The sequence below is a fragment of the Rousettus aegyptiacus genome, unplaced genomic scaffold (genome assembly GCF_014176215.1).
Source record: "Rousettus aegyptiacus isolate mRouAeg1 unplaced genomic scaffold, mRouAeg1.p scaffold_m13_p_14, whole genome shotgun sequence".
Lineage (NCBI taxonomy): Eukaryota > Metazoa > Chordata > Mammalia > Chiroptera > Pteropodidae > Rousettus > Rousettus aegyptiacus.
In genome coordinates, this window is record NW_023416289.1 from 46,471,402 (window position 1) to 46,486,504 (window position 15,103).

At 59.1% G+C, this 15,103-nt stretch overlaps 1 protein-coding gene and 1 pseudogene across 1 annotated transcript in view; one reads left to right on the plus strand and one right to left on the minus strand.

Annotated features, from left to right (window-relative positions):
* LRRC4B (leucine rich repeat containing 4B) overlaps window positions 1-6,517 on the minus strand; it is a 30,700-nt gene extending 24,183 nt beyond the window's left edge. Inside the window, exon 1 of the mRNA XM_036232566.1 lies at window positions 6,059-6,517. The gene's annotated coding sequence lies outside the window, so the exon portion shown is untranslated. The remainder of the gene's footprint in view (window positions 1-6,058) is intronic.
* A 5,751-nt stretch (window positions 6,518-12,268) lies between these two features.
* LOC118611719 lies at window positions 12,269-12,387 on the plus strand (annotated as a pseudogene).
* The last annotated feature ends 2,716 nt before the right edge of the window (window positions 12,388-15,103 follow it).

Genomic DNA, 15,103 nt, shown 5'->3' on the forward strand with positions numbered 1-15,103 from the left:
GGCGCTGGACAGTGTAGTCCCCACCACTGGGACGGCCACCCCGGTGCGTCCCACTGAACCCAGACCCACCAGGAACTGCTTCCGCCTGCGTGCCCTGAGCTCGGGCTCCTGTGGCCCTGTCCCCCAGCCTGGCCAGCTACCTCACTGGCCGCTTAACTCTCCTGAATGTAATTTACTCCCGAGGGAGCTAGGACATGGCCTGCTGGGGGTGGTTTTCAAGACACTGGCCATTGCCAAGGTCATGGCCAAGGCTTCTGCAGGGTGCCCGTGGCTGAGGGGGGCGAGGCAGCCCACCTGACTCCAGCCTCCCTGGCCCCTTCTCACCTGGCTGTCCCCAGGGGGTACATGGCTATTTCATTTTTTAAAAAGGGGGTACTACTGAAATTAATAGACGCTTGAAAGGTTGAAAGCTCCCTGACCTGGGTGGTGGGTCACAGTGGGCTGGGCTTTCGCATCCTGGGCGAGGCCGGCCGACATGCTCTGAGGAAGAGCGAACTCCCCCCCGCCCTCTGCCCTGCCCTGTCCAGGGCTGAGCCAGACCCGGTTACCACCTCAACTGCTCTGGTGACTTAGCCATATGGCCTTGGGAAGGAGACGTCACCTCTCGGGGCCTTGGTCCTGAGGAAAATCACTCGTCTACCTCCCAGGGTGGCCGTGCTTCAGCGGTCCAATGCTAGTGGTGGGCCAAGCACAGCGCCTGGCACACATGCTCTCGACAGTCACTCTGTGACCGAGACGGAGGGGTGGACAGAGCGGGGTGTCGGGGAACCCCGGGTTTATGCTCCGACTCCCTGCTTTCTCACTGAGGTCTCCTTCCCGCCCTCTGGCTCTGTCTTCAAAGATGAGGACACCTAGCTTGGTGTGTGACATGCCCAGTGCTGGGCACTAAGTGACAGAGACATTAAAAGTTATCGTTTACTTTTCCTCATTCTGTGACTCTGTCCCCTGCCCCCAACACCAGGAGTAAACCCAGCCTTTCCAGCTGAATCAAAAGCACTCATGGCTCACAGGCTGGGGGTTCTGGGAGCCACCCACCTAGCCCCCTGCCGGCCGGACACGGATGGGGACCCCACACGGAGTGAGGCCACTGCAAGGGTCCAGAGTGTGGCGGGTGGGTCCTTTGCCCTCTGAGGTACAGCCACTCGTCTGCCTCCGAGAGCCGGACCTCCCATGAGCCTGGGTCAGTGACAACCTAATGGCCGTTCCTGTCGGTGACCCCAGCTCCGCTTGGAGGGCCCTCAGGACCAGCACGTCCCCTCCCGGGGCCTCAGCTGGAGGCGGCTGGTGCCCGGCTTTGCAGGCTCAGCTCTGCCACTTCCAGCCACGTGATCCTGGGCCGGGAGCCTCGGTTTCCCCATACGTCACACTAGGGGCGGTGATGGCGGCCGCCGTGAGGAGGGACGGGGGCATCCACGCAGGACGCTCAGCACTGAGTCCGGTGCAGCAGGGGTTGTCCTGAACCCCTCCACCCGTAGTGAGGGTTGTAGGCTAGAGGACGAAGCTCTGGCTCCCCGCCTGGGCTGTGCCCCAGCCCCACCTCACTCCCCCATGTCACTCACGGTCACACACAGGCTCCTCAACGCCCCTGGGTCCACCAGGACCCAGGTTCCCCCTCGTGGGGACCCAGCAGTCCCTTGGGACAGGCTCCTGCCTGCCCCCCACTGCGGGGCCTCCCACAGCCCTCCGCCCTCGCCCGCCGTGACAACATGCGAGTGGGTTTCCAGGCAACAGGGGCCATCCTGCCACCCCCCCGCCTGGCACAGCCACCCTGCTCCTGGGGACTGGGACGGGAGGGGAAGGGGTTACGGAGGGTCCCCAAGCCGAGAGATGAGGCATTCCCCCCACCCTGCTGGAAGCCAAGGCCAGCTCCCTCCAGCCTGACGAGGCGGCACTGCAGGCCCAGGCCCTGGGCCAGGGGGCCCGCGCCCTGCCATGTGCACCCTGGCCTTGACGTGGGACCGAGCGCAGGGTCCCAGGCCCCCCAACAGGCACCTTGCCTGCCCCTGTCCTCTGAGACGTGCCCCCCACTGTTGCATGGGAAGGTGGCCCTGCCTGTGGCACGGGACACAGCTACACGGGGACAGCAGCGGGGTCTGCGGCTGGCCCCACTGTCGGCCAGCTGACCTGGGCTGCACCACAGTGGCTTCATGCAATGAGGACTCTAGGACATTGCAAGGGCCCTGGGTGGCCACGGGGCCCTGATAGGCCCCGCACCTGCCTGTCTTGCGTCTCCCTCCCTGGGCTTGGCGGGCGGCGGAGGGCAGGGGGCAGTGTAGGCCGAAGCAAGGCCCAGGTCGGGGCTCGGAGGGGATGGGGGCAGAAGGGCAGTCGGAGAGCCCCCGGCACAGGGGCTCGGAGTTCGGAGGGATGTGGAGAGCGGACAGAACAAAAGGTGTCACATGGAGGGAGAAGGAAGGGAATGCGGCAGAGGTGGGAAACTCAGCCGACTGTGGAGGGGCAGGTGAGACAGGTGAGGCAGGCAGGTGAGGCAGGGGAAGGCAGTAGTGGCCTGCGGGACACCTGAGCACAGCCCGCCGAGACGCCCGCCCCCCACTCCCCGGGGTGGACGTTTCAAAAGAAGCGGATAATCTGGATTTTGTTGAGATATAATTGACATCGCATTACATTAGTTTCGAGCGTACAACACAATTAGTCAATATTTGTAAAACGATCATCACACCACTTATTCATCACCGCATATAGCTATGCATTTTCTTCTTGGGATGAGAATGAATTTGTATGTGAAATTGCTAATTTCTTGAAGAAAAGTTGGTCCTGAATTAAACATTTTGATAGAACGGGGCGGGGGGGAGGGTGGGAATAACACTCACGGCCCACGGGACACCCGTGGATGTGCTCGAGGTTGTGGGGACAGAGAGTCCAGGGCAGAGCGGGGGTTGGGGGGGGGGGCGGGGAGGAGGCGGGGAGGGGTGAGGGAGTGACACAGGAGCAGGTGCTAAGGGGACAGAAATAGAGGCAGGTTTCACAGCAGGTGGGGCGGGAGAGAGGAACAGGGAGGAAGGGGTCTGGGGTGGAGACAGACAGTGAGGACAGGAAGGTCCCAGGCTGGGCGGTGGGGTGAAGGGTCAGCCCAGGGCACAGGTGGAAGACGGGGGAGACCGAGAGGCTTGGCAGAGACAGGAGGTCCCGATGACACCTTATGACAGATACCAGGCCAGGGAGGTGGGAAAGGATGCAGGATGGGGAGGGATGATGGCAGTCCCAGCAGGTAATGAGGTGGGGGAGGAGCAGACGGAGGCGGCACAGGGGCCAGAGCCCAGACCCAGACCGGGAGGAGAAGCCAGCTCTTCCCCGCCCCCTCATGGCACCTCTGCCCGAGGGGCCGCCTCGTCCCATGTGGCCTCTGCGTGTGCGGAAGTGTGCACGCGCGCAGGTGCGTCAGCCCTGGCTCTGCTTTCGGGAGGTGTCGGCGGCCCTCTGAGACCCAATGTCTGGATGTCCAGGAGACCCCGCTGCCCCCTGTGGCAAGAACACTCTCCCAACTACCCCCGCTGGGAGTGGGGGCCACTGCGGGGTTCCACGGGGCTGGACGTCCCTCACGCTGGGCTCTAGGTGTGGCTGTTCACAGCACACGAGGCTGCATCTCCATGACTCTGAGGCCACTTCCGAGCCTCTTTGTGTTTGTGTGGAGGTCCAAGGTGGCCGTGGGCCAGCGGCTCCCCAGCCAGCGCCTCTGCCCAGGGGCAGCTGCCCTCGTCCCTCCCTGCAGGGCACATGGTTCCTCATCTTCCCCTGGCCTCTGGCTGACTCTGGGTACTGCGGCCACGTGCGAGGCTGGGTCCCTGGCTGCCAGTGAATGACCGTGTGTGTGTGTGTGTGTGTGTGTGTGTGTGTGTGCGCGCGCGCGCGCGCACCTCTGTGTGTTTCTCGCTCATTCCCACCCTCTGATCCAGGTCCCTCCGAGAAGTCACAGGCTGTCGCCTTCCCCCACGGCACCTCTGGTGGTGGCCCGTGTTCTCTGGCTCCTCCTCACCAGCACAGCGGGTCTGTCCCCACCCTCCCTGAGTCTGTGGCTCCCTGCCTCTCTGCCTTGCCTGCTGGCTCCGTGTGTCTGGATGGCGTTGCCCTGCCCCCGTGACCCTCCCTTTCTTTCAGAAATTACACGAGTGACCGTGTGTGTCTGGCTCTCCAGTTCTGCATGTGCGTCCGTGTGGGAGCCAGGGCCCCTCTCACCCTGGCAGTGCCTCTGCCTCTCTGGCTCCCGCCTTCCCTGCCTCGTCCGCGTCCCTCTCTCCACTTCACTCTCAGTCCCTCCTCGTGGACGGTCGGTGGGGTGACCAGGACTGGGAACCCGGGCAGAGCCAGAGGGAGATGGGGCAGGGAAGAGGTGGCTGCCACACGTACATCAGGAGACAGAAGATGCTACAGGAAGAGGGAGGGCCAATCCTGGCCCTGGTCCTGGGGGCAGGGAGATTCTAGGGGTGGGGGTGGGGGGTGCCGCCAGCCGCCTGGGCCTGGAGAGAAGCGAGCTGGATACTCCCAGCTGCCGCGGGAGCCCGAGTTCCTGTCTGGCGGCTGCGCGGCCGGACTCGGGATGTGGGGCGCATAGCAATGGGGTGCTGCAGAGGCTCCACTGCAGCTCCCAGCTGGGGGGGGCGGGGCGGGGCCGAGGGGCGCCCGGAGGCTCCCTTCCCTCTGCCCCCCAGCCGGGCTCGCCCCAGGGGATTCCCCACCCTAAGGAAGTGTCCTCAGGAGAGCGGGCTGAGGCTGCGGGGAAGGGGTGGGGCTCAGGGTCAGCAGGAGGGGGTGGGGGGGTGGGGGGCGCAGGGTCAGCGAGGTGGCGGTGGGGAGACAAGGGGACCGGTCCAAGCGAGAGGGGGCGTCACCATGGCAGCCTCGGACCCTGGGGCAGTGGGTGCTTGGAAACGGGGGGGGGGGGGGGTCCGGACAGAAACCTGGACCAAGCCGCACTTCTTGCTCTGGGACTGAAGGGGCATCGGAAGGAGCCAGCGCTCCAGGAGGGAGCGCCCTAGTACCGGAGGGACTGGGATTGGGGGCTCCCAGGGGTGAAGAGACGGGGACAGGGGCTCCGCGCGAAGAAAGGTCAGAGCAGGGGGTCCCAGACAGAGCCGGGTCCAACAGAGTCTAGCAGCGCTCACAGATGCTGAAGTTGGGGTGTCCTGGAGAGAGGGTCGCGGGAGGAAGACACGAGGATGGAGTCAGGGACGGAGGGACGAGAGGGTGCTGAGGGGACGGCGAGGTGCAGTCGAATGTCCCGGAAGAGCAGGTGCGAGGGTGGGGGTGGGAAGGCCCCGGAGGGCAGCCAGTGAGGGGAGCGTGAGGACGGAGGGCGAGAGGAAGTGGCCCCGGAGAGACACGTGCCCAGGGTTAGGAGGCCCCGGAGCAGAAGGGGCTCACGGGACGGGACGGGGTCTCGGGCAGAGGAGGAGCAGGGGCTCGGCTGCCCAGCAGCAGGGGTGGGGTGGGGAGCTTCAGAGGGAGAGGGGCTGGAGCCCCGGGAAGTGGCAGTCTTGGTCCCCAGTCACCCCCTCCATCTTCCCCATTCTCACTTCCCAAACTCCCCGGTTCTTCCCAGTTGCCAAGGCAACCGCTCCTGCCAGGCGCGGTCACCAAGGAAACCCCGTGCCCGCCTCTCCCCCCTCCCCATCACTGGCGTGCCCCCCCACCCCAACCAGCAGCGGTGTAGAGGGTGGGAGGGGCAACGGGGAAAAGAACCCGGACTCCCGCCCCAGAAAGGGGGTCCCGGACCCGCGCCCGCAAGCCCACCCCCAAGCCTGCGCCTTCCACCGCACAGCTGGGTCCGCAGCGACCGCGGGACGTGCACATCCCACCCTGCCCCTCCCCGGGCAGCGTCGACCCCCTCAACACACAACTCGCCTAGTCCGGAGAACCCCCACCTCGCTGCCTCCCCCACCCGCATCGGCTCTCCGTCAGGCCCCGCCCACTGTCCTCTGCCGCTGCCCCCCCATCCCGGAGGAGGCCCGAGACCACAGTCCCCTAATTAGACAAAGCCCCCCACCCGCCCCCCGCGGTTCCGCCTCCCGCCCCCGCTCGGCGCCCCTCCGCATCTACTCACAGCGAGGGAAGGGGCTCCTTCCGGGGGGCAGCATGCCCGACGCGCGGGGGGAGGACCCCCCCAATGAGGCACAGGGATTTGGGGTGCGAGGCCCGTCGCGGGGGGCGGGGCTGCGGCCGGCCCGGGTCTCGCGCGCTCTGCCCCCCTCCCCGGCTCCGGGGTGGGGAGGGGGCTTCCGCAGCTGCGGCGGCGGGGTTCGGGGGGCCGCTCTGCCTCCGCGCCTGCCCGCCCGCCGGCCCGCAGCCTGCCTTCCTTCTTGCCTTCCTTTCTTCCCTTCTTTCTTCCCTTGCTTCCTTCCTTCCAGCCTTCCCTCCTTCCTTCCCCAGTCCGCGGGCCGCCGTCGCCGCGCTCCCCCCACCCCACCCCCCCCAGGCCCCGGCCCCGGCCCCGGCCCCCGCCTCGGACGGTGCGGCAGCGACCGGGAGCAGCCGAGAGCGCCGGAGACGGGAGCGGAATACTGATGACGGAGGGGGAGGGAGGGAGGGAGGGGAGGAAGGGGGGAGCCGGAGCGCAGGAGAGGGGAAGGAAGGGGGGGGAGAGAGGGGAGGGAGCAAAAGCGAGAGGATGGGTGAGGGAGGGAAGGGGGAAGGAGAAGAGAGGAGGGATGGGGAGGAAGGGGGAGGGGAAGGCCGAAAAAGGGGAGGGAGGCAGAGAAAGGGAAGATCGGAGAAAAGGAAGGAGAAAAGGAAGGAAAGAGGGAGAGGGAGGAGAGGGACGGGGAGAAGGAAAGGGGAGCGGAGGGGAGAGATGGAGAGGGGGCAGGGGGAGGAGGAAGTCCTCACACACCTGGGGTGAATGTTAAATGCGGGAGGGGAGGGGAGGGGAGGTAGAGGTAGAGAGAAGCGATGGCGGGCGGGAGGTAGCAGCTTAGGCTGGGGGGCCCTGGAACAGAGTGGGGGAAGGGAGGAGGGAGGGAAGGGAGAGACCTGTGGACCACGGGAGGAGAGGAGGAAGCAGAGCTTTGGAGAGACTTGGGGAAAAGGGGTGGGCAGGGAGGAGGGGCTGTCATCAAGAGTGAGGGGCAGCTGGCAAGACCGGGAAGAGGGCAGGGAGGAGGGCAGGGAGGAGGTGGGCTGGGCAGAGGGGGTGGGGGCAGAGCTGTGCGGGGCAAGGTGGGCAGCAGGAGCCCGCGCAGGCAGTGGGCCTGGGCAGGATGGGAGCTCAGAGCGCTGGGCTCTGGCCGGGGCGTCCTGAAGGGGCTGGAGCCGGCCTGGGCCTGTGGGGCGGGAGGAGGCAGAGGACAGGCCCGCAACCTCCCTGCCCCCTCTCTCACCTTCCCCAGGTGCGGGCTGGGGTGTGGGGACACATTTAGAGCTGTGAAGCTGGCGCGGCACCTCAGGTGCAGGGTGTGGGCGGCGGCGGGGACACAGAGGCCTCTGAGAGGTCACCTTGCCCTCCACCTGCCCCCTCAGCTCCCCGTTCCCCCCCCCACCTCCCCGCAGGGCCAGGGGCCTCAGGAATTAGGGGGCAAAGAAACCCAGAAGAGGCTGAAGGGAAGCACTGAACTTCCAGGTTCTGAAATCAGGACAGAAACCTCTCCTGTTCCTTGTCCCCGGAAGAAGGTCGGCCCCCAGCTCTGGCAATGGTAGAGGGGAGACTAGGGGTTTCCTCCCCTTCACACCCGGCCTCCAGGGACACTGGTTCTTCCTCTCCCACTCTCTTGTTCTGGGAGCCCCAGGATGGGAAAGCATGACCCCTCCACCCTAGAGGTAGAAACGGGGCCCAGCGGAGGCCTTCTGGGGAGAGGGGCATCCAGGGAGGGGAAGCAGGCCAGACGGACAGGTGAGGTCACATCTGGGTGCGTGAGCAGCAGCATCTGTATGTGGGGCTGGGTCCACGCAGGGCGCCGAGCACAGCAGAGAGGGGAAACTGAGGGAAGAGTGACAGGCGAGGGCTGCAGGCGGGTTGTGAGTTTTGGGCTCCTGCCCTCCCCCCCCCCCCCCCCCCCCGCTGAAATCTGGGTTAGGAGACCGGTCGAAGGTGTGTGGGCCCCAGACTGCGGCCGGCCGACTGAAGACTCAAGGTTAATGGTGACGCCAAGAAAACAATGACACTGAGAGCAGCCAGTGTGTCCTGCCGTGCTGGGCACCCCAGGAACATCTCATCTCCCTGGCGACCACCCCAAACGTGACTCCCAGGCCCCGGATCTGCCTTGTTGGTCCCAGAGAGCCCGTGGGAACAGACCAGGGGAGCAGCAAAGGATTTCAATGTCTTACCAGCCCCCGAGCCTTCCCGCTACAGGCCCAAAGCCCAGCTTGTGGGGCGTGATTGTCCCCATGTAACTGGAGGAGAAGTGAGTGGCCTTCAGGCACCAGCGTCCACCGAGGGCCCAGTCTAGTTGGTGCCAGGGGCGGCCGTCAGGGGCTTGCCTTCTGGGTGACCTGAGGGCCCATTTCAGAGATATAAGGGAGGGCCCTAGGGAGGAGAGGGGCTGGTAGGGGTCTAAGGTGACAGACTTGAGGCCATCAACGGGGGGCCTCCTGGAGAAAGTGGCTCTTCGGATGAGGCTTAAGTGATGGAAGGCGGCAGGCCAGAGGGCGGGACCCCCCAGGCGGAAGGGGTGCAGAGGGCGGGGGAGGGCAGCAAGCTCCGCCTGTTAGAGAGGTGACCTAAGGGCGGCAGAAGGATGTGGCAAGGCCAGCAGAGTGGAGAGGACAGAGTCCCGGTTTATTCAGTCACAAAACCAAACCTCGATGCCACTCCGCTTCCTGGACTTTGCCCCGAAGCCTCGCCCCAGCAGTCGTCCAAGTCACCTCAACTCGACTCCTATTTCCAATTCCCATTTTCGGTGCTGACTGGGAAAGTATATTACCTAATAAAGGGGTGACAGTGGCCCAGGGACCCCTGTAGTAATGCGGACCCAGAAGGTATGTTCACTACATCAGCGAACCGGATGTCAATTATAGATTTCCTCTGGGATGGCATTTCAGAGGTTAAAACAAATATCAAATGTCTCTGCTTCAGGCTGTAACAAAAAAAATTTTTTTTTTTATCTACTCACTGTTTTAACTGCTACTCTAACCCTGATCAGAAGTTCTGATGGGCAGTTAGGCATAACTTTGATAAATAAAATATGGGCAAAAGAAGGAGATTTTCACTTAACGTCATTTGGTTTGCTCAGAAAACTCTTTCAGAGTGGGGGGACCGCCCCCCCTCCAGTGTTCATGTATTTTGTTCAATACACATACACTGAGCAACTGCTGTGGGCCCTCTGCTCTGCTGGGAAATAATTGGGACTGTCGCCAGGGCAGAGAATTCCAGGAAAGGGGGGAGCGACACAGTGGGTGCCAGGGGACACCCTGGACCTTACCTGCAGTTCTGGCCTTCGCCACGCCGACAGCCCAAACCCTGGCTCTTAGGAGAGGCAGCAATCACTGGAACGTGGAGTTGAAGGCTCTGCGTTCACAGCAGGTCACTTCCTGTCACCTGCTTATCTGTTTCTAAAACAGCCGTATTCGTCCCTAGTCCATGTGGCCCGCTATGTGTCCCAAAGAGAGCCGCCACAGTCTCCCCCACTTCGCACACTCTGACAGCATCCCGCGTGCCCTTCCTCAGACCGGAGCCGGCTCTGGCCACTTCTCTGACAGATGGGGTGTGGCAGAAGTGACGCCTTCTGAGCCTCGGTTGATTTGCTCTTCAGTGGCAGTAGGAGCGGATGGCCCTGAGGCCGCTGTGCTGGGAGGAGGCCTGCGAATCCACGCGGAAGCCCGGACGCCGAGGTTGGACTGAGAAGTGCCGGGTGGGCGCACAGCTGCCCCCTCTGTCCAAGCTCTTGGCAAGGTCTCCCCGGCCCCTCTGCAGAGGGCCAGAGCCAGGGCAGCCCAGCCGAGCCCATCCCCAGTTCTTAGCCCACGCACCCTGGTGCCATAGTGACACGAGGTGGTGCCTTCAAGCCACTGAGTGCTGGGGACTGCTTGTTACGCGGCAACAGGGGACAGTCCGTGACACAGCCGGCACCCGAGTTCTTTGTCACCGGGACGACCTCAAGCCGTCTGCTCCCTTCGGTGGCTGAAAGCGTGGCTGAGAAAAGCGTGTGTCGCGCAGTCTGGTTTCTGACAGCACACTCGCGGAAGGCACTGGACTCCCTGGGAGAGTGACACTGCCTCCAGGTTTGGGGCAGGCCAAGTTCGAAGGAAGCCTGGAACATCGTTGGTGACACAAAGGCTGGGGGGCATTCAAATGGGGTCACATTAAAATGACACAGGAGCCAGCCCGATGTGGCTCCGACTGGCAGACGCTGAGACAGTTGGAGCATCAAAGGGAATGATTATTATGACGGTAACACATCTCGTGTCCATGTAACACACACACACATGTATGTGTGTGTATGGAGACATACGCGTATACATCGTATATAGATATGATGATATGTACATGTGACAGAATGACAGTCACCACTTTGAATGCTCAGACTTTTTCCTGCAAGGACCACCGGGTTAGTCACATGTGGCTGAAGCCTCATCCGACAGGAACAAAGTGACCAAACCCAGCATCGCTCACTGTGGGACGAGCTGCCCTGTGCTGCCTGAGGTGATGTAATATGAAGACGCGGCATCCTGTGTGACATTTTCTCATTAAGAAGGTTCAATGGACTCCTTGTAAGCCTTAGACCCCCGTTTCCCAACCCGCACGCCGAGGCAGCCGTGCTCTGCTGGTGAGCGTTTCACCACCTGGAGGAAAGTCACCACATGGAACACTGTGACACAGTCAAGAAGAGAGTCCCCTTCTTCCCTCTTGGGAAACCAGCAGTGGCGGGCTGCAGCACACAACTGGTAACAGGGTATTTAAACATTTCAAGCGACGCTTGCTATCGTCGGCGAGAAGCCAGCGTCAGCGTCAGGTTTGCATTACGTTTGGGGAGATGGTATAGCTTTGCGGAGCCGGGTTTGTCACAGTTAAGTCTGCATTTGTCACAGTGGCCTCTAAGGAGGCCCGATGCCGCTTCGACTGTCCTTGAAACGAGACCGTCTCTCGGCTTAACGAACATTAACTGTTGTGGCTGCATCTACTGGGCATGAGACAGGCACTCGGCGTCTCCTCTGCCCCTGCCCACGATCCTGCCAGCGGAAAGCTATTCTCCTCCCCATTTCCCAGAGAAGTAGATGGGTCCAAAGAGGCGACTTGCTTGTAGGAGGCCACATGGCAAGCAGTGTCCACCGAGATCCCAAACCCGCTCTTGCTGACACCAGGGGACTCACTCTTTCTGCTCGGCCTTGCTGTGCGGGGCACAAACGAGTCGCTGTTTGTTTTCATCGTAAACAGGATACAGATGGGCCTTGGCCTACGACAGTTTGGCTCACTATCTTCCACTCCACTGAGGTGTGCAAGCGATGGACGTTCATAGGAAGTGCACTTTGTACTTTGATCTTGGTCATTTCTCAGGCCAGCGACATGCGCACGGTCCCCTCCCGAGAATGCTGGGCAGCGGCTGCGCGCGCAGCACCCGGTCAGCCCCGCGACTACGCGGGCAAGCGACCTACGCCCCACATCCCGTCACGTGTCACGGCTGGGAGCGCCCCTCTGCGCCTCCTGCTCATGGTGGGAATGGGGCGGGGCGCGGTTACAACTGCCTTTGCCTTCCCTGGGCTTCAGAGTTGCCGGCCGAGCTGTCCGAGCTGCGACGTTCTGTAGGTGCATTTGCAACTTCTGACGTTTTCAACTTAGGCTGGGTTTATCGGGATGTCAGCCCACTGTCCATCCATGTCCTACTCTTGGCCATCCTGGAATGACAGGTTTTGCCCTCCTGAGATAAACGGCCGTAAACTTGGACACACACGGGAGGCCGCTGTTTTGGGGTGTTGAGCAACCAATCAGGAAGGGCGCTGTGACCCTCTGACCCAGGCTATAGCCCAGTGATTTCACTCTGGGGTCTTCACCCAAGAGAAACCAGAGCGCATATTCGCTCAGGCAGGACTGGTGGGAGCCTCGTTATTCAGAGTGACATAAGACAGAAAACAGCCATGGCTGTCATCAACAGTAGAAGAGACAAATCCACTGTGGTGTGTTCGTAAAATAGTGTATTTTAAAAATATGGCTTTTTAAAAAAGCATCGCAGAGCACTTTCATGTACTCAGAGCAGAAAAGATTCCTAAAACGAGATCAAAGATTGTGTTTGTTTTTTCCCATAAAGGGAAAATTTAAAAACCCAGTAAATTCGTCTATGTTCAGAACTTGTGCTCATGGAAAGACACCATTAAGAAGTGAAAAGAAGTCTACGGCCATGCCACCCTGAATGAGCCGGATTCCATCTGGTCTTGAAAGCTAAGCAGGGTGGGGCCTGGCCAGTACTTGGATGGGAAACCAGCTAGGAAGACCAGGTGCTGTAGGCGTAAAAAAATAAATAAAAATAAAAAATAAGGGACAAGCGGACAAGATCCTTGCAATCTGTGAGGTCAACCAAGGGTTGCCTCGCCTAAAAAAAAAAAATTTAAATTAAATTAAAAACTAAAAAAAAAGAATTAAAAAGAAAGTGAAAAGGCAAGCAATAAATAGGAGTACATTCTTACCCAGAATGTGTAAAGAATTCCTTCTAATCAATAAGGAAAAGTCAGACAAGCCCATGGAAAAATGTGCAAACTCTTACACTGCTGGTAGGAGTGCCAACTGCTGTAACCACTCAGGGAAATGGCTTGGCAGGGTCCCCCAGCCGGCCAACTGCCTGCCCGCCTGTAACTCCCAGGGACGTTGATGGACCATACAGATGTTCCGCTGAGCAGAAAACGAAGCCCATGGCCAACGAGGCGAACTGAGGCTCGGGGTTTTGAGGGAGGGTGGCGGGGAGTACGCAAGGGCTTCCGGGGGACTGGACCGTCCTCCTTCTTGATTTGGCGGCAGGTTACACGGACCTGTTCGCTTTGTAGCAGTTCACTTGTAGTTTTTGCATTTTCTCTGCATGCATTATATTTTTTAAAAAGAGTTTACTTTTTAAAGTGGGGTCATTCACGATGGTATTAGTGTTCTGTTGCCGCAATAACAAAATGACCACAAACTAAGGGGCTTAAAACGACACAGAACCTGGAGGTTGGAAGTCCAAAATCAGCCTGACTGGGCTAACATCAAAGGGTGTCTCTCCTGGAGGCTCCTCCTTTCTCCAGCTCCTAGAGGCCACCTGCATTTCTTGGCCGTGACCTTGTATCACTCCAATCACGGCTTCCATTGTCACATTGCTTTCTCTGACTCCAAACTTCCTGTCTCCCCCTTGCGGGGACCCTTCTAATGATACCAGGTTGCCAGGCAATTCAGGATAACCTCCGCTTTTCAGAGTCCTTAATTTGGTCACATCCACCAGGTCCCTTTTGCCATGTAAGTCAACACGGTCCCAGCTCCAGGGCTGAGGACATGGGCAGAGTAAGCTCTCCGCCGTCACACTCAAGGGAGAACAGCTGGAAACTGAGGAAAGCAGAAAAAGATCTCCACACTCTTGCCTCCCAAAGACAACCGCCCCCCCCCCAAGAGCTTGGAGCACTTCTGCTGAGCCCCGAAAGGCACAGCTACGTCCATCCACACTTCACACGGAACGTGTGAGTTCTGCGTTTCATCGAACATTATTACCTCCCCGGCACTGACTTCCATGCTAACGTGTATGCTTCGGAATGTCATTTTAAACGGCCGTGTGATATTCTGTGGAGTTGCTCAGCTTAACCATTCCCTTCCAGTCAGACGCCCTGGTAGTTTCATTTAAAAAAAAAAAAAAAAAGAAAGAAAGAAAGAAAAAAGAAAAAGAAAAAAGAGCTATAGTAAATACATCATGGTGAAACTCTTTGTCCTTACGTCTCTGTGGGACTTTCGGGTACATCTCCAGGCTGTAAGAATGTGGACTTGTTCCCTGCGTTTGACATCTGCTGCCAAACCGCCTTTAGAAACTGGGGGTGGCACGTGTGTCTGTCTGCTTTGCTGCTCTGTCGCCAGCATTCGGCAGGACCTTAAAACGTTAGTTGCTCATTTGATGGGCAGAAACGAGAGCCACTGAGTCGCGTTAGAGCTGAGCCTGTTGGCTTCAAACAAAAGAGTTAACACAAGAATCACTTCAGCTTTCACTCCAAAGTTTCGTTCACAACCCCGTAATCCAACTCTCAGGAACTTACGTTAAAGAAATAATCAGGGAGGCAGATAAAAATGTACACATACGAACGTGCATCGGCTGGCACGTAAGCTGTGACATGCGATTGTTATTTGAAGTCACCACGTTTCTGGTATCTGTTATATAGTCACGGGAAGTGCTTATTAAAATGAACATGACCATACCCATGTGACCCAATGATCCCACCTCCCCTTACTGACCCCGCGAGGAAACCCACCTAAAGACGTTCGCAGCGACACTGCTTGTAAGAGCAAAAAGACCAAAAATAACCCGACTCTCCAGCAATAGGAAAATGGGTAAAGAAACACGGGTTTTCTGGAATGCCAGTGCAGCTCTCCAAAGAAACGGTACGGAGAGATTTAAATAAATCTGGATAGATTTCCAAGCCATATTGTTGAGTTAAAAAAGCAAACTGCAGGACAATATGTACAGTCTGGTCCCATTTATGTTAAAACACACTCACATGCTTGCCCCAAACAATTCGACTCATTCACTCTGCAGTACTACGCGCACACGGTGTTCCTAGATGCGTATATACATGCTTTTAGACAAAGACCTGTGAGGCCTGCCGTAAGCCAGGGATCGTGGTTACCGCCAGGGGACAGACTTAGCTGGAAAGAGATGATCGAAGGGGACATTAGCTGTATCCGTAATACTGTTTTTAAGAGCAAAGACAATCTCTCTATACGTTACTTATACAATTGAAAAAATAATTTTCTAAAAGGAAATAAACACACACACATCTATGATACTATGAATATAAACCTAAGGTTCTATTTTAAATGTCCTTTAGGGGCTGATAGCCCGCATTCAAATCCTGCCTTTGCCATCAGCTAGCTGTGCGACACGAGTCACTCCGCCACTGTGAACGTCTGTTTCCTCATATGTAAAGCGGGATACTCATTTGTGTTAAACAGGGCTGTCGCAGAAAGTAAAGAATAATGTGTGTAAAGTTCCAAGGACAG